Below are 18,063 nucleotides of genomic sequence, written 5' to 3' on the forward strand. Positions count from 1 at the left end.
GGGTGCTGCCATGGCTGCTCCTGGAGAGCCCAGATGTGCAGGCACCTTCACGGGACACGGACTGTTTAAAAGGCCACTGGTGCATAAGTTAAATATGTAAGGATCATTTATTTCACAAAAGGTGTTTTTAGTTTTCTTGGCAGAAGCAAAACTTGCCACGTCTTTTTGCAATCCATGCATGAAAGAAGTGGGGCATTTAGAATTTTTTCAATCCCAGATTCCACAAGAGGCCTCTCACAATAGAGAACTGCTTATTCAGGACATTTTGACTTGGCTTCTCCTCTGGAAGCAGAAACAATTAGAAATCTGAAGTGGGATTGAGAAATTTCATGTTGTATACCAGCATCTCATAGCTTTCTCCAAAAAACACAGCATTTCTGACACAAATGACATTAAAGCCATTTTACTTTCAAGTTATAGTGTTAGGTTTAAATGAGTATCATTTACTTAGTTTCCTCTCCAAACTCGATTACTTATCTACAGAAAACAGGATTCACTCACATATTCCTGTAATACCAGTCAATACATCTATCCGTCCATTCATCCATCCATCCACATATCAGTTCATTTACCCATCCATCCATCTATTCATCCATCCATACACACCCATCCATCCATCCATCCATCCCCCATCCACTCATCCATCCATTCATCCATCCACCCACCCATCCATCTATCCACTCATGCATGCATCCATCCATCCATCCATCCACATATCAGTCCATTTATCCATCTATCCATCTATCCATCCATCCATACACACACCCACCTACCCATCCCTCCATTCATCCATCCCCCATCCACTCATCCATCCATTCATCCATCCACCCACCCCTCCATTTATCCATCCATCCATCATCAATCCATTTACCCATTTATCCATCCGTCCATATATCCACTCATCCATCCATTCACTCATCCATCCATCCATCCATCCATCCACTCATGCATTCATCCATCCACACATCAGTCCATTTACCCATTCATCCATCTATACGTATGTACATCCACCCATCCATCCACTCATCCATTCATCCACTCATCCATCTATCCCCTGTTCACTCATCCATCCACCTATCCATCCACTCATCCATCTATCCACCTATCCATCCATTCATCCACTCATCCATCCATCCATCCATCCATCCATCCATCCATCCATCCATCCATCCATCCATCCATCCATCCACTCATGCATCCATCCATTTACCTATCTGTTCACCCATGCATCCATCCATCCATTATTTGTGAGTATCAAATAGGTGTAATGTACTGTTCTAGATATCTGAGTTACAGTGATGAACAATATGTGGTCCTTGTCCTCGTGAAACCTACATTCTAGTGGGGAAAGCAGGTGAACATGTATGTTATGGATTGAATAGTATCCCTCCAAATGATACATCCATGTCCTAACCTCTGTACCTGTGAATGTGACCTTATTTGGAAATAGGATCTTTGCAGATGGAATCAAGTGAAGAGGAGGTCATTCTGCAGTGGGGTGGGCCCTACTCCCATCACTGGTGTCCTTATAAGAAGAGAGCAGTTTGGACACAGGCACAGACACCCAGGGAAGAGGTGTGAAGACGGAGGCGGAGCGTGGCGGGGTGCTTCTACGAGCCGCAGAACACCAAGCACCTCTGGCACCACCAGGAGTAAGAGACACGGCGCAAATTCTCCTGTAGAGCCTTCAGGGGCAGCAGGGCTCTGCAGACATCTCAGCTTGAGAGTTCCGGCCTTCACAATGATCACAGAAGAATTCCTGTTGTTTTAAGCTCCCAGCATGTGGTAATTTGTCTGGGCAGCCCCAGGAGACTCATGCAATGGGCAACTTCACATCAGGCAAGAGAACAGGAAAGCAGAGAGGGCTGGGGTCAGCAGGAAGGTCCTTGTGGACGTGACATCTGGACACGATGAGAGTCTGGGCCCTGTGAGGACTTGGGGAAGTTGGGGAGGATGCTTCTGGCAGAGGGGAGGGCAGGTCCCCCTGGAAACCTGCGAGGAATCGGCTTAGAGGTGGCAGAAGCAGCAGGAGAGTGGCCATGCTGGTCCTGGGTCTGGGAGGACAGCCGGGCTGAGAATGTCCTGGGCCAGGCAGTAACCTGGGGGGCAGGAGGGCTGTGCAGGGAACTGACCATCTGTGTGCAGCAGCAGGGATATCACAGCCTTGATGGCTGTGAACAGACGGTGGAAAAGGCAGAGCAGGCAGCTATGTGGCAAGAAGACAGGGCTTGGTTTGGGAAGCAGCAGGGCCTGGGGAGGGAAGATTCTGGTGGACGGCCTCTGTGGAGGGATATGACTGAGATGGTAGGACCCAGATGCTGGGGGCACCTTGGCTTCCATCCTGAGCAGTCGGGAGAGGGACATGGACTGGGAGTCTGGCTGGGACACTAAGGAAAGGAAGGTCTCTGTCCTGGGGTGGGGGAGTGGGGAGAGTGGCTGCGGTGGCCTGGCTGGGGAAGGTGTAGACAGGGAACCAGTGAACAGCTGAGAATGCATGCTGCCAAGTGACCAAGAGTGAGCAGTGGATAGATCTTCTTCTAGGTCCGTTTCCACAAAGAACTTCTTTTAATAACTGCCCTGGGGTCCCCGTGACCCCTCCAGTTTCCCTGACTTGCTAGGAGAGCTCCCGGGACTTAGGATATGATCCTGTCACTGCTATGACTCATTGCAATGAGAGGTGCGTGGTGAAGTCCAGGAACCCCTCCTCAAAGAGTCACATGGGACGCTGAATTTCCCAGCACACGCCGTGACCCGTGTGAAATGCTCACCTGCCGTGACCCCACGCATGAAATGCTGTCTGTTAGGGAGGCTTGTTCGAGACCCTTCCCCAGGGCTTTACTAGGGGCTGGTCTCATAGGCTGCCTCGCTTGGTGCCACCAAGATTCCAGGCTCCAGAGGAAAGAGGCCGTTCCGCACAGACCGTGCGGTGCTCACAGCCGTTCAGGCACAGCAAACCGCCCTCCTGGTTAGGGCATGGTGGGTGGGAGCACTCTGGAAACCCGCGTTCCCAGACCACACCCCGGGACCTCGCTCGCCACAGGCCTGCCTAAGAGTGGACGGTCCCAGACCTCCGGTGTGGACTCTTTTCTGCACAATTACTAAGAGGCGGGAAAGTCATAAACACGTTGGTGAGGAAAAGATGTTTCTCACGTGGTTTGGTTCACACTAAAAATACTTTGAGGGCATTTCCTCACGTGGATTGAGAAGATACTCAACCTGGGAGATGTTAGGTTGTTAAACTAAATATCTGGAAGAGTGCTGTCCCCTGAGACAGTGTCCTCCACCCTCCACTCCGTACAGCGTCGGTATTGGCAGCTCTGCAGATGGAGCCGGAGGAGCGGCCTCTCGGGGGAAGATCCCACCTCTCTCAGTGGCAGTCTCAGGGACAGTGGGGCAGACGCATTTCCCACCCGAGTTACGTTCGTACTCGGTAAGTTTAGGTGACCCCCCGCTCCTGTGCACATGCACCAATGTGTACACACACACACACACACACACACACAAACAGGCAGAGCACCATCAGAATCGGAACCCAGGTTCAGCAATTCTTGTAGAAACTTTAAATAAAAATGTAATTGCCTTTTGCATTAATAGCACTATTGACTAAGCCAGATGACAGCCTACTAGCCTCCCAGGTGGCTGAGCTTGGGCGATGCTGTAGATAAAACAGTACCTGTGAAGATGCACCTTCTACTTTTTTTTTTTTTTTTGAGACAGAGTCTTGCTCTGTCGCCCAGGCTGGAGTGCAGTGGCGCGATCTCCACTCACTGCAACCTTCGCTGCCTCCCAGGTTAACGCCATTCTCCTGCCTCAGCCTCCCTAGAAGCTGGGACTACAGGTGCCCACCACCACACCCAGCTAATTTTTCTTTGTATTTTCAGTAGAGACGGGGTTTCACCGTGTTCGCCAGGATGGTCTCGATCTCCTGATCTCGTGATCCACCCTCCTCGGCCTCCCAAAGTGCTGGAATAACAGGCGTGAGCCACCGTGCCCGGCCACTTTTTTTTTTTTTTTGAGATGGAGTCTCACTCTGTCGCCCAGGTTGGAGTGGGATGGCACGATCTCGGCTCACTGCAACCTCCGCCTCCTGGGTTCAAGCCATTCTCCTGCCTCAGCCTCCCAAGTAGCTGGGATTACAGGCACCTGCCACTATGCCCAGCTAATTTTTTGTATTTTTAGTAGAGACGGGGTTTCACTATCTTGGCCAGGCTGGTCTCAAACTCCTGACCTTGTGATCCGCCCGCCTCGGCCTCCCAAAATGCTGGACGACAGGTATGAGCCACTGTGCCCAGCCTCTACTTTTAAGCCATCGTGAGCACTTGGACTCCAATGTAGCTCCCTCCTTTATTTTCCGTGTATTTCCCAGAGTCTCTGCCTAACTGCAGTGGGCGGCCTTTTTTGAATCTGTCTGAGAACGCACCGTGACACAGGCCCCTTCAGCACTGCGGTCTCACCTGGGGGTGCGAGGAGGGGAGGGCACCAGTTCTGGGGGGGTGGCATGGGAGGAGTGAGGCAGGGTTGCTTTGCTTCTGCTACTTATATTCGTGGAAGTTTGCACACTTACAACTCTCACTCATTGGAAAAAGGATTCCAGTGCTTCTGATTTTTTTTAAATGAAAATCGCCTGGGTCAAGAAACTGCCCTGTAAACAAAACGTATCATGCAGTCCACGTAAGACCTGGTTCCAAGGCAGGTTAACCTGCTCTCACATACATTATAGATGTTTTGCTAACAACAAAGTGTAAGGCCAGCAGTTGGAACCCGGGGTCGCGGTGGTCTCGTCGGTGCACTCAAGGGAGTGCATACAGCCACCAGTGTGTCTGTGCTGGCTGAGCCCTATGCCTGAAACATAGGTCACCTGCTCCAGGACAAGTGCAGAAAAGGCAGGACCAGGTGGGGCGGTAGACTTTGGTGGCACCGTTCTTCCAGGACCACTGATGACATTCAACTATGTAAGAACACTAAGTTTTATAACATATTATTAAATACCTCGTTGCATTGTAGTGTTTGAAAAAGCAACATGAAGAATACCCTGGTCAGTACAAAGCTGTAGTTTTTGCAGGGATGCAATGCTTATTTATAGGTTGCAAGAACAACGAAATAATTCGTCTGATTTTATAGCTCTGCTTTATATTCTCTAGCTAATATAAATTAATGCAAATGTGAAAGGAAAACAATAGCTATATTGTGCATAATTAAACGCATTAACAAAACACAAGAACATCTGAATACTAATATTTTTACAACAGTTGGGCTTTGTGTCCCTGAATGCAGTTATTTGTGAGGCACAGAGAAGGGCATTTTTGTCCCCAAAGTAGCTTCTCCCAACACATAAGAAGTATGCGAAGAAGTCTAAATCTACGGGTGTGCAGCATTTTTGGTAGGAGCAAGTGCAGTTTAGTCCGTTAATGCTGCCTTCGGTCAGACGAAATCCCAACGCAGACTTTTAAATTTGGGTATTTACAGAACAGAGCATTTATTACACAATTAGTGAAACATGTAGATCTACATTTTCCAAAATACATACTTATAATATTTTCTGTAGTATTAATCAAGTTCTGCAATGGCAGGAAAACTGGCTTCAACTTCAACCCCACACCTTGATCTTATTGCTAGAACAACGCTGGCCTTTAGAAGGTGGTGATATTCAAATCACAGACCATGTGTGAGCAACAGCAGGGGTATCACGTATCTCCGAGCGGTTTCTGAGGCACAGAAATGCGCAGCAGGACGCAGCTGCGATATTTGGGGGATAGTGTTTACTATCTAAAGAAACTCAGGCGTCACGACCTGAGGACGCTCATCCTCCACTCAGGTGGTGTTAATGAAAGGCCACGTGGCCTCATTTTGACAGTGTGACTGGCTGCTTCCAGCGGCCCATCCCCAGCACACAAGTGTTGCCAGGTCCTGCCACTCCTTCCTTTGGACTATTTCTTATGTGACCACAACCCCCCTTTCCTTTGCTTGCTGCCGCTTTCTACTGGGGCTCCCACTGCGACATCGTGGCTAATTCCCTCCTCTCCAGGCTCCTTTCATGGTTCCACTGCCTGCACAACCACTGGAACCATCCGTAAAGGGCTTTGCAACACAAGGCCCCTAACTCATGTGCCTGCACGGACTCCTCATTCTACGAGCTCCAAGGACACACTCCTCTCTCTGCCCATGGGTTCCCTTGTTCTCCTCCGGGGCACCATGTGCATTGCTGCAGGCCCTTGATCTCTGTGGTCTCAAAAATGGCCATGCTGCTGCCTCTGCCTCCAGGTCCCCACCCTGGGGAGGCTGACCCTCAGAGGCCCAGACACCCTTCTCCGAGTGCGTCTTACCCTCCAGCACCACAGAGTCACTCCTTAGTTCTCTTCTAATCGCCTCATATTTGCTTTGTTCTCTCTAGTCAAGCGACCTCCTCTCCAAGGACCAGGGACCAGGCTCTATTTATTCTCTAACATCTCTGGGATGCTGCGGGGCCTCCATAGATGTCCAACAAGCATTGAATGTTTGCTAACAGAAGATGCTGATATTCTCTGGAGTATACTCCAAAAGGAAAGACACCAAATTCCCCACTCTTCTTTGCTAGAAAAACTTGGATATTAGCATGATAGCTGTTAAGCTGTTTTTTATACACTTGTTTTTAGGTCAGCCTCTACACCCATGGTCTCAAGCAAGCTCGTCCAACCTGTGGCCCACAGGCTGCATGCAGCCCAGGATGCCCTTGAACGCAGCCCAACACAAATTCGTAAACTTTCTTAAAGCATTATGAGTTATTTTGTGACTTTCTTTTCTTTTTAGCTCATCAACTATTACTAGTGTATTTTATGTGTAACCCAAGACAATTCTTCTAATGTGGCCCAGAGAAGCCAAGAGATGGGACACCCCTGGTCTAAAGAATTCTGTTCAGAAATTAATTTCAGTAGGAAAATTTCACTCTCTCTGCTTCTGCAGAGAGTTTTCTAATACGGTAAATAAAACCATTTAGTGTGGCTCTGAAGTTCCGGAATAAAGAATTAAACTTTTTAGCTCTATCATTTCCTAAAGTCCAAACCCTAATTTATGTATTTGGAGGCATTGCTCGGACGAAACATGGATGCTGAGTGGGACCGCCCTCGACAAGCCCCAGGCCCACGTGCTCTGCGGCTTCCTTGGAGCAAACCGAAGCATGTGGGCGGCGGAGACCCAGCGTCGTGGCAGCGCCCGGCCTGCAATCGCCAGGGTGGGGCTGAGGCCAGGGCCGGAGGTCTGTGCAGAACCACAGGGAAGGACCTTGGAGGCTGACCTCAGTCCCTCCACTGAACAGCTGATGTGCTCCAGCCAGTCACTGAGCCCAGTTGTGCCTCCGTGTCTGTGCTCATGAGATGGGAGCATTCACTTCTATTCTTATCTTAAATATCTCCAGACTCCTTTCGGCAGCAGCACACTGTGACCTGGGTGACATGTTCTCCCCATGCCACCCTCCCACAAACGCTGCCTTCCACCCGCAGCACCCACAGAGAGCGGCAGAGAGGGCGTTCCAGAGCGGACTGCAGGCGTTTTGGGAGGTGCATGTGTGCATTCTCGTAACTCTCAGAGGCGGGTGGTTTTAGTGGCCCATTTATTCACACCAGAAACTGAGGCTCAGCAAAGTTAAGCTGGGATTGATGGAGGAGCTGCCGTTCACTCCTGCCTAAACTCCCTCCGTATGTTCTAGAAACGCAGGCGATCCCCTACCTCTGGCTGTCTGACACCAGCCCTTCTCCAGCCCAAACGGGCTTTCACTGCAGCCAGGCTTTTCCTGTCAGGCTAAGATTGAACTGCAGGTAATCGATGGCTGACACATCCGTGACTAGCAGCCGCCTCACGGAGGGCTGACCAGGAGACACCCAGAGGCTTTCTGATCTGTGCTGAGCCAAGAGCTGAGCCAGGGCCCCCGTCTGCAGCCACAGGGACCTCGGGTGCACTCAGCGGTCTCGGTGCACCATGGCCACCTGGACGTCGATACGTTAATGACTGTTGAACATGAACAGAAGCCGAGTCCCAGACTCCAGGACATTCAACACCCATCCAACAGTCTGTCCAAGAATTACCCTGCAACAGTGTGAAGCTCAGCATGCAACAGCTCCAGGCGTTTAGGAAACTGTTCCACTCTCATCCTGCTCTAATCAGAACATGGCAGGAATCAGATATCCACACCTGACTGTGTCCAACAGAATGGTGATGACAGAGTGGACACTGTCCTCTATTGAAATACTGTTTTTTTTAACCTAGAGCATATTTCTCGTGCTCTATTCCCCTGCATCTGTGGAAATCACATTGCACAAGTAACTTCCATCAAAACCAGCATGTGTGAGAGACAAACATCGGGGCTCCCAGGCACACCCCACACCCTGAGTAAACCGGGACGCGCAGGCTGGGGCTCCGCTGCTGCCTTTCTGGCACAGGCAGAGGAGCAGGGGGCAGCGGGCGACTCACTCTCCGAAAAACCGCCCTTCTCCCAATCCCCTGCGGCACCGTCAGTGCAGGCATTCGTCTGGCTCGCTGAGCTCCCAGCGTGTGCCATGGAACCTGCTGAACTGCGGAGCCTGGGATGAGGCTGAGCCTCTTGCTTTTCCTGTGTCGAGTTTGGTCTCGACCACCCTGCTTGAATCTTTGTGCTTCCAATGCTCTGGTCCGGGGTCCCTGCCGCCTCGTTTCAGGAACGGTGCCTGCAGGCCGCTGTCTGTGCCTGAACTCAGTGCTTTTCACCCTGGCTTGACCCCCGGAGGACGGCTGTCAGCTGCAAGGAGAGGCTCGCTGGTGATACTTTCTGTGTTTGCAACTTTGTTCTAAAGCCAGGGGTTTTCAGGCCAACAGGAATGCATTTAGTTAGTAATCCAGAGCATGCCATAGTAAAACATAACAAATAAAGTCAGAATAAAACGTAACTCAGAAATCCCCTTCTCCGCGAAGGCAATCACACCACTCACTTTAACTACAACACGGCGAACTTCTGTGGATGAGATGATACTGTCCTTCTTTTCACTACAATTAATTTAATGTTGTCCCCTATTATTAGAGATCTCAAAACATTAGACCTAAGGGATCATCCAAATATAATTTCACTAGGGAAGCTTAATAAAATGTCATATTCATGGCCAAGCAGATCTAAATGAGACAGAAGGCAACGAAAATTACCACCCCTCAGGTAACTTGAGGGTTTCCCAACAATAAGCTCTAAGACCCGCAGCAGAGGCTTTGCCTGCAGTGAGTCACCACTGTGGGCTTATTTTATGTATTTGCGTCGTTCCCATCTAAAATGGGGATTCCCAGGCTTCATGGGCTGGTAAAATAGGAAAAGTTAGGGATGAAAATGATGGGCCTTTGTATCGCCACCTCAAAACTTCCAAGCTTTTATTTTGCCAGCTAAGACATTTTTTAAAAAGCAGACAACGACCATGTACTGGGAATATAATTTCACAAAAGAAAGAATTTTGGAATCAATAGAATGGGAACAGCCTCTCCTCAGGAGGAAAGGCTATGGAACACACTTAGCTTCATAAAAGTGACATTGTAGGGTTGCTTTTCGATCTGCTGCAAAGACCCTGTATCTGCCCACACACGCCTGCCCGCACATGCCTGCCGAGGCCCACCGAGCAGAGGCTGCGACGTCCAGCCCAGCGGGCGTCCCGCTGGGCAGGGGCAGGGCCAGGGAAAGTGTTAGGGAGCCCCAGGTCTCCGACAGATATGACATTCAGACGCAGCTCCCTGCCCTCTGCACACATTCCAGACCCCACAAGCCCCTTGCATACACACAGAGCTCACAACTCTCATTTTGCTGCAGACCACTAAAAAATTCCCCATGGGGAAGCTTTTGGTAACCACTTTTCTGTGTATTTTCAACATGATGTCCACTAGATATTTTGACAGAAAAAAATTATTTATTTATTATTTATTTATTTATTTATTTAGAGATGGGGTCTTGCTCTGTTGCCCATGATGGAGTGCAGTGGCTTGATAATAGCTGACTGCAGCCTCAACTTTCTGGGCTTCAGTGATCCTCCCACCTCAGCCTCCCAAGGAGCTGGGACTACAGGTACATGCGACCATCCCAGCCAATTTTTAATTTTTTTTTTTGTAAAGACAAGGTCTTGCTATGTTGCTCAGGCTTGTCTCAAACTTCCAGCCTCAAGCCATCCTCCTGCCTTGGCTTCCCAAGTAGATGGCATGAGCCACTGCCCCAACTAATTTTTTTAACTTTTTGTAGAGATGGGGTCTTGCTATATGTTTCCCAGACTTGTCTCAAACTCCAGGTCACAAGCAATCCTTCTGCCTTAGCCTCCCAAAGTGCTGGGATTACAGGAGTAAGCCACTGTGCCCGTCCCTGATTTATTTCAGAGATCAATATAATAATAGACTCACCTGTTCTCCACATTTTTACCTTGGCTTTAAAAGTAATATTTTTTGGTAGCATATTTAGTTAGGTTTAAAGCCTAGAGTACACTTCTGGTTAGTTTTGAGTGTTTTAAGATCTCATAAAATGACCATACACACACACACACACACACACACACACGTCACCACTGACCTGATTTGACAGATCTGTCCTCTACCACAAGGAAATTTAGCCCAGGGACTAGGAATTTTCCTGGCTCGAAAATCCAGGTTTCCAGCTTACGGTCCACAGACATCCTTCTTGTAGGTTTGACCCCCACAGGAAACCCAGACACAGTCTTAGGGGTCTCATAGGGCCCCCCTCCCAGGCCACCAAAATGCACTTCCAGATGATCTTTTTAGGGCCTAGAGTCCACACGATTGCCTAAGGAAATTTTGGGGATCCATAACATTAAAATACAAGCAACTAGAAATGAGAGTCCCCAGAGGCTCAGGCAATGGTTAGGAGGCTGGGAATGGCTCCTGGAAACATTACTGCTTCTTCCTTTATTTTCCATTATTGGCCATCTAGCTATAAGGCCACACAGTATCCGAGGCAGAAAGTACTGGCAGGAGACCCAAGAGCCCATGGTACTATTCACACAGTGACTCTGCGTGGAAAGAGCTCTGAACAGGGAAGCCACTTTTGAGGGCTGACGAGGCCTCCACACGGGGACGGGAAGGGATGGGATGCTTTGGGTACTTTTGTCTTAAATGCACAATGGCAGAATTCACTGGAGCAGGACGGCCCTGTGGTTCCGGTACACGGAACAATTTTCTCTGACAGCGATTTGTAATCTGGTTTTCTAGCCCACAGTCGCTTTAGGAAGTATTTTCCAAAAATAAATCTGTACATCCAAATACACCAAAATGTGTTATTTCCCACAATTGTTCAAATTAATCCTTAGCTGCTAACTGAAAACAGCAGCACGGAACAGGTCAAGGAAACTATTATTGTGGAATTCACACAATGGAAAAATGTTTAATTATTTGGTTTGTGATTTGGTGTTTTTAAAGTCACGCTTTTTAAACATATACATTTCTCCCATACCCTTTTATGAGACGGTATCTTCAAGGCAACTGAGGCTACCGGGGCCACTGTGCGATCTAGATTCCCGTAACTGACCCTATTTCAGACCTTCTCTTATGGGGCCCAGTCATCACAGCAAAATAGGAGTCTACACACCCAAGTTCAAGTTCAAGCCCTTCAGAGGGGCAACCTGGTATCTGTGGAAGAGGGGATTCTGAAGTCACAACACCATTCTTTATGGTCAAGAAACTCTAAAGCTATATAGACACAGTTTTAGAGAAATAAAGAAAAGTTATCCAGTTCTTCAGCCATTGCCAAAAAAATAAATCCTATTTTCAGAAAATCAAAAGAAGGTGATATTTTTTCCTCTAGCCCAGGAAAAACCATATAAAAACTCCACACTAAACTGAAGTAAGATAATACAGCTTTCCTCAAGTGGCCTTTCTAAATTTCAATTCTCAATTTGCTTCTAATGGTGGGAAGATGTTTTGGACTTGTTACAATTAATGGTGGGAAGATGTTTTGGACTTGTTATAATTGGCTTTTTACCTAAAGCAGTTTGGCAGATGCCAGACAGACCCCCGAGGCTGTGAGCACGCCAGCCCTCCTGCCCATCCTCTCACACTCCCTGTGGGCCACCGCCTGCCCTGCCAGCCTCTGCTCAGAGCCTCCGCCCTCGCCTGCAGAAACCTCCAATTCCCCCACAAGCGCAGATTTCAGGAACACGTAAAGAAAGCTAAGAAAAAGAAGGCAGGGAGTATCCCGTTTGTTTAGACCTGCAGCTGGTCAGGTTCTCATTTTTGTGGATGTTTTGAAGCCGGTAATTCACTATCTGGACAGTTTCCAGGGTACTGTTCCGTACGTGAGCTCCTAAATGTCCTTAACGCTGGGTGTGCTGGCATATCTGATAGAAGAACATCTTTTTGTGTTTTACATGCTAAGCTGCAGAAGAAACAATGCACCAGGGCCTATTTGCAGACCATCAGCCTCTTGGCATGATGGGGGCATTGACCGTGCAGCTCTGTTGCCTCTGACAGGTTCCTGGTCAGTGCTTCTCCATTTGGCTACCTTGGACAGGCTGTACACTGGCTGCAGAGTGGGCCGCAGGTGACCTCTCTCATGGATGGCGAGAGGCTTGCAGGCTGTGCCCAGTGGGAACCAGTGCTTGTGTGGAGCTCTCGGCTCCAGCTCCTGTCCAGCAGACAGATGGTCTGCTCCCTGCCCATGAAGAGTTGGACAGAAACTTTGAGCGATGGCAACGGCAACATGTGTGTTTTCTGCGGGTGGAGGTGAGGAGAGCTCGGGGCTAGAGGTGCAGGACTGAGCTTTAAGCTTTGGCCCCTTGTCCCACTGGAGAAGGCGCCGGGGGTACCCAGGGCCTCCACTCTCCCGGCCCCTCTCAAGGAGGCCAAGCCCTGCAGAGAGCCGTGGAATCTGGAAGTGTGGGCCAGGGCCGAAGAGGACCCTCCTTGTTTGTGGAATACTTGTGTCACGGCATGCTGTGCTCGGGGCCACCAGCGAGGGCAAAGGAAACAAAAAGGGCCATGGTGTGGCCCGTGGATTTGCTATGGCAGAAATTCTGCATCTATGAGAGGCATGTGGCCGCCTGCCAGGCTACCCGCAGAGATTTCTTGAAAACTTTCCCACAAACGAGGCTCATCAACCCACCCAGCTCACACCAATGCCTCCTTTGTGTGCCCAGAACATATGGTTTTTATTTGCTCCACATAGCTCACCCTGGAGCCTCCCACGGCAGGGAAGGGGCCACAGGAGAGGCAGCCGTGTGCTAGGGGAGCCTCGGGAGGGTGGGGACGGGGTCACTGAGGCGCGGCCACGCACTGGCCAGTCACCCCTGTGAGGCTGCACACACTGAGCTCAGGTTTCTTCCTCCAATGCGGCGAGAGTCCATATGCCCAGTTTCCCTAACACGGTTGGTGTAGAGATAAGAGATCCTTAAATAGCCCAATATTCATGTAGGTTTGGTTGGGCTGTGCAGCCTCTGGTGAATTTCACAGTGACTTGAACCTACACTGGACAGACCCAGAGCAGTCATATGAAAGTGGCGTCACAGGCAGTGCTAGCAATTGCTTCTCAGTGGGGAGCAAATAACTTAAAAAATTATTCCTAGCTCTTGGCCAATCTGACATAGTGGCAGCTCAAAATACACTAGTTGAATTGAGTTGAATTTGGATTTTTAGAAAGGTCTGGAGGCAAACAAGGCTGACTTTGTTTAATTTTTTATTTTTAGAGGCCAAGTCTCACCCTGTGACCCAGGCTGGAGTGCAGAGGCAGGATCTGGGCTCACTGTAGCCACCACCTCCCAGGTTCAAGTGATTCTCCTGCCTCAGCCTCCTGAGTAGCTAGGATTACAGGCATGCGCCACCACGTCCAGATAATTTTTATACTTCTAGTAGAGATGGGCTTTTTGACATATTGGCCAGGTTGGTTTTGAACTCCTGGGCTCAAGTGATCTGCCTGCCTTGGCTTCCCAAAGTGCTGGGATTATGGGTGTGAACCACTACACCCAGCCAAACATGGCTGACTTTGATTCTTCCATCACCTACTATGTGACCTTGAGCACATAATTTAATCTCTTTAAGGCTTGGTTGCCTCATTTACAAAACTGATGTAACAGCTGGAGCTCCCCGTGCATTGCTCTGATGAGTGCTTGCAGTGCATGTCATAAAATGTCCTTGGTTCTGGTGCACAATTAGGGCTTTTGCTGTTGTTCCTATCAAAATGTTTCTAAAACTACTCTGCAAACACCTTGTGCACGGGAGTAAGGCCCTATACAGTTTTCATCCTTCCACCCATCTCCCATCCATCATTTACCCATCCATATATCCATCCATCCATCCATCCATCCATCCATCCATCCATCCACTCACCCATCTACCAGTCCACTCATCCATTCATCCACCTGTCTACCCATGTATCTACTCATCCATCCATATATCAATTTCTTTCCATATATCAATTTATCTATCTATCCACCCATCCATTCACCCAGCATCTGCCCATCTGTCTATCAACCTATCCATCAAACCATCCACACATCCACCCACCCACCCACCCACCCATCCACCCACCCATCCACATATCCATTTATCCATCCATCCATCCATCCATCCATCCATCCATCCATCCATCCATCCATCCATTCACTCACCCATCTACCAGTCCACTCATCCATTCATCCACCTGTCTACCCATGTATCTACTCATCCATCCATATATCAATTTTTTTCCATATATCAATTTATCCATCTATCCACCCATCCATTCACCCAGCATCTGCCCATCTGTCTATCAACCTATCCATCAATCTATTCACATATCCATCCATCCATCCATCCATCCACCCACCCACCCATCCACATATCCATTTATCCATCTATCCATCCACACATCCATCCATCCATCCATCCACCCATCCACCCATCCATCCACACATCCACCCACATATCCATCCATCCATCCATCCACCCACCCACCCACCCACCCACCCATCCACACATCCACCCAGATATCCATTTATCCATCCATCCATCCATCCATCCATCCATCCACATATCCATTTATCCATCCATCCACACATCCACCCATCTGATACTCACATAGTGCCTTGAGTTAGGCACAGTTCTAAGGATGCTCCCACTAATCCTCACCCTGACAGAGTCCCGCTCCCCACTGCACCCCTCATCCGCAGCGTGGTGGAGCCTGTCTATGATGAAGTGTCTCTTGTGATTGTTACCTAATGGGACAAAAGAAAAAAAAAGACTATCTGGGGCCCTCAGACCTAATCACAGGAGCCTTTAGGCAGGGTTTTCTCCACTGGTGGCAGAAATGGAGGTCAGAGAGATTCTAGGCTGAGAAGGATCTGAAGCACCAGGGCTGCCTTGAAGACAGAGGGGACCGTGTGCATGTCCAGGGAGTGGCCCCTGAGAGCTGATAGTGACTCCTGCCACCACTAGCAAGGATGGGGAAGTGGGTCCATTCTGCAGTCCACAGAGCTGAATTCTGCTGGCAACCTGGGTGAGCTGGGGAGTGGGTTCCCTCCCAGAGCCTCTAAGAAGAGCCCGGCCACTGACTCCTTAATGCTAGGCCTGGGGACCCGGAGTGCAGACTCCAGTTGAGCCTGACCCAGAGACCCAGAGTGCAGACCCCAGAGTGCGGACCCCAGAGTGCAGACCCCAGAGTGCAGACCCCAGTTGAGCCTGCCCTGACTTTTGATCTACAAAACTGCGAGCTCATAAACCTGTTTCAAGCTGCAAAATATGTGGTGATTTGTTACACAGCAATAGAAAAACAGATGCGTGCCTCCCACAGCCTCCCACTGCCTCTGGGAGCCAGGGCTGTAGGTACACAGGTGGACAGAACAGTCCTTGCCTTCATTTTGCTTGTGGATTACAAGATGGAAATTAATAAAATCCGGTGGCATGTTTTATGCCCTCCCTGCTCGCTCCTTCGGAGACTCTCTTGCTTTGCGACCATTGGCTCGCCCATCTGGTCCAGCCCTTACCTCTCCTTGGTGGGCTCCTGGGACTTCAGTTTCGGTGGGAAGTGTCCTCTTTGTACCATTTGCTCCAGGCCCCTGTGCACCATTATCTCAGGCCTCTTTATTAGCTTTTCTCAAACTATGCTTCCTGAAGTCCGGATGTGCTGCATGACGTCAAAAGCCGGTCTTTGAAAAAGCACTGCTCCGTCCTTAAACTGCTGGGAAAATACTTCTGTATTTCAAGACTCCTCAGGGGCTTCAATGTGCGGAGCCGGAGGACGCAGCATGCCCCAGGTTTACCTTCCGTGGAAGCATAGCTCCCCGGGCACCTGGTAGCCCTCTGAGAACAGGCTCTGTGGCACAGGCTGTGTGATGCTGCTAAAACTTTGCCCAGGTTTCCTTTGCTTCTCCGGGTGGCTGCTCCTTACGCATTCTGTACTCATACTCATTCTAAGTTGGTTATCAACCTATGGCCTTCACAGTAACTGGGGCCCACCGGTGTCCCGGGACGTACACACTGCATTCTAAGTGTCTCTTTGCCCACATATCACCACTGTACGCCCTTTGGAATAGTTTTTCTCTGGGGTTGGAATGTTGTGTGCATAGTAGATGCCCACTAAATATTTCTGAGTAAAGAAGACTGTTAAATTTCACGAATCTGTCCTGTTTTTCTCTTTCTCAGTTCAAAATGTGCTTCGGTCAATAATATGAACCATCCGTTCACGTCTCCATTAGGAATCAGAGCTTGGCTGAGGAAGGCCAGTGCTCTCCCAGTGCTAAGATGAGAAAATGTGTATCACTCATGCCGAGATGTCTGTGGACTGTCTTGACAGCAATAAGACTGTCTCTGCAGACAACGCGAATGCAATGCACTGTCTCTGCAGACAACGCGAATGCAATGCCGTGACACCACAGGTCACACTGCAGGTGAGGGGGACCATGAGGCTGACTTGTTTCCATACAAATTAAATACACTGGAGCTAAGTCTATAATCATACGTTTCTGAGAAAAAATACTTTACAGAAAGCAAATGGTCATCATATTGAGGGAGGACCTTTCAGAATAAACACATGACCGGGAAAGACTCTCCTGTGAACATTACTGCTGAAGAAGTCTTTCAAACTCAATGGACTTGAAAGCTTTTTTGGGTAAGAAAACACCCCCTAAAATCATTCTACTGATTGAGAACTTACTAGGACAGGCTCCTAGGAAACACAGAGGCATTTTTCTCATAGAGTAAATAGAACCGTCAGTTCTTGGGTCAAATTGGAGGAGAAGAGAAAGGAAGAGGAGATGTGACTCATGTCACTGGTCACATTTTGGAGACTGAGCTGAGCAAGTGCTGGTCACACTTTGGAGGACTGAGATGAGCAAGTGCTGGTCACACTTTGGAGGACTGAGCTGAGCAAGTGCTGGTCACACTTTGGAGGACTGAGCTGAGCAAGTGCTGGTCACACTTTGGAGGACTGAGCTGAGCAAGCGGCCAGATTTTACCCCCCAGTGAGGTCGGGAATATGTCCAGGTTTGGGGACAGAGACTGGCCAGAGCCACAGAGAGGCGGCTGGAGGGGCTGTTTTTAGGGCATTCTCAGCATTGCCAGCAGCTCTCCTCTTGAGGGTCACGGAGCAGGATCTGGGGGCTGATTCTGGAGGGCTGTTCAGGGAAGGCGGCAGAAGTGAATCAAGAGTGGAGAGTTCAGCTTCCAAGCTAATCAGTTTGTGGCTGAGCAGGTGATTCGAAGCTTAGTATTTTACTGGCCTTCACCTTTTCCCTTCCATCCTCTGGCTTGCAGGATGAGAGAAGGAGGGAGCACACTCAGCCTCTCTGATGAAGCTGCTCTGTGCAGCCGAGGCGCCTGGAGTACATCGCTGCTGAGTGACAGCAGGACGGTACCAAGTGCTGGTGACAGAGACGTGGCCACACGCAGAAAGCAGGCGACGGGCCTCCGAACAGGCCTCCTGAGGTCTGCAGCGTGTTCACCAATTATACAGAAATAATCATTTTGAAATAAATCACACTGCTGCCTTTGCAGGTTATTTCCATGCAAATGCAGAGCCACAGTAGGGAATGAAAGATAAGGTAATCGATATTAAAATCCAACCAAGACAGCAAATCAAATGCTCAAAAGGGTTCTTGTAAATAATGACTTCAGTCA

At 49.2% G+C, this 18,063-nt stretch overlaps 1 protein-coding gene across 3 annotated transcripts in view; it reads right to left on the bottom strand.

Annotated features, from left to right (window-relative positions):
- Positions 1–18,063, bottom strand: part of MBP (myelin basic protein) — a 150,472-nt gene that overhangs the window by 38,889 nt on the left and 93,520 nt on the right. The gene's annotated exons all lie outside the window — the stretch shown is intronic.

The sequence above is a fragment of the Theropithecus gelada genome, chromosome 18, assembly GCF_003255815.1.
Source record: "Theropithecus gelada isolate Dixy chromosome 18, Tgel_1.0, whole genome shotgun sequence".
In the NCBI taxonomy this organism is placed as follows: Eukaryota; Metazoa; Chordata; class Mammalia; order Primates; family Cercopithecidae; genus Theropithecus; species Theropithecus gelada.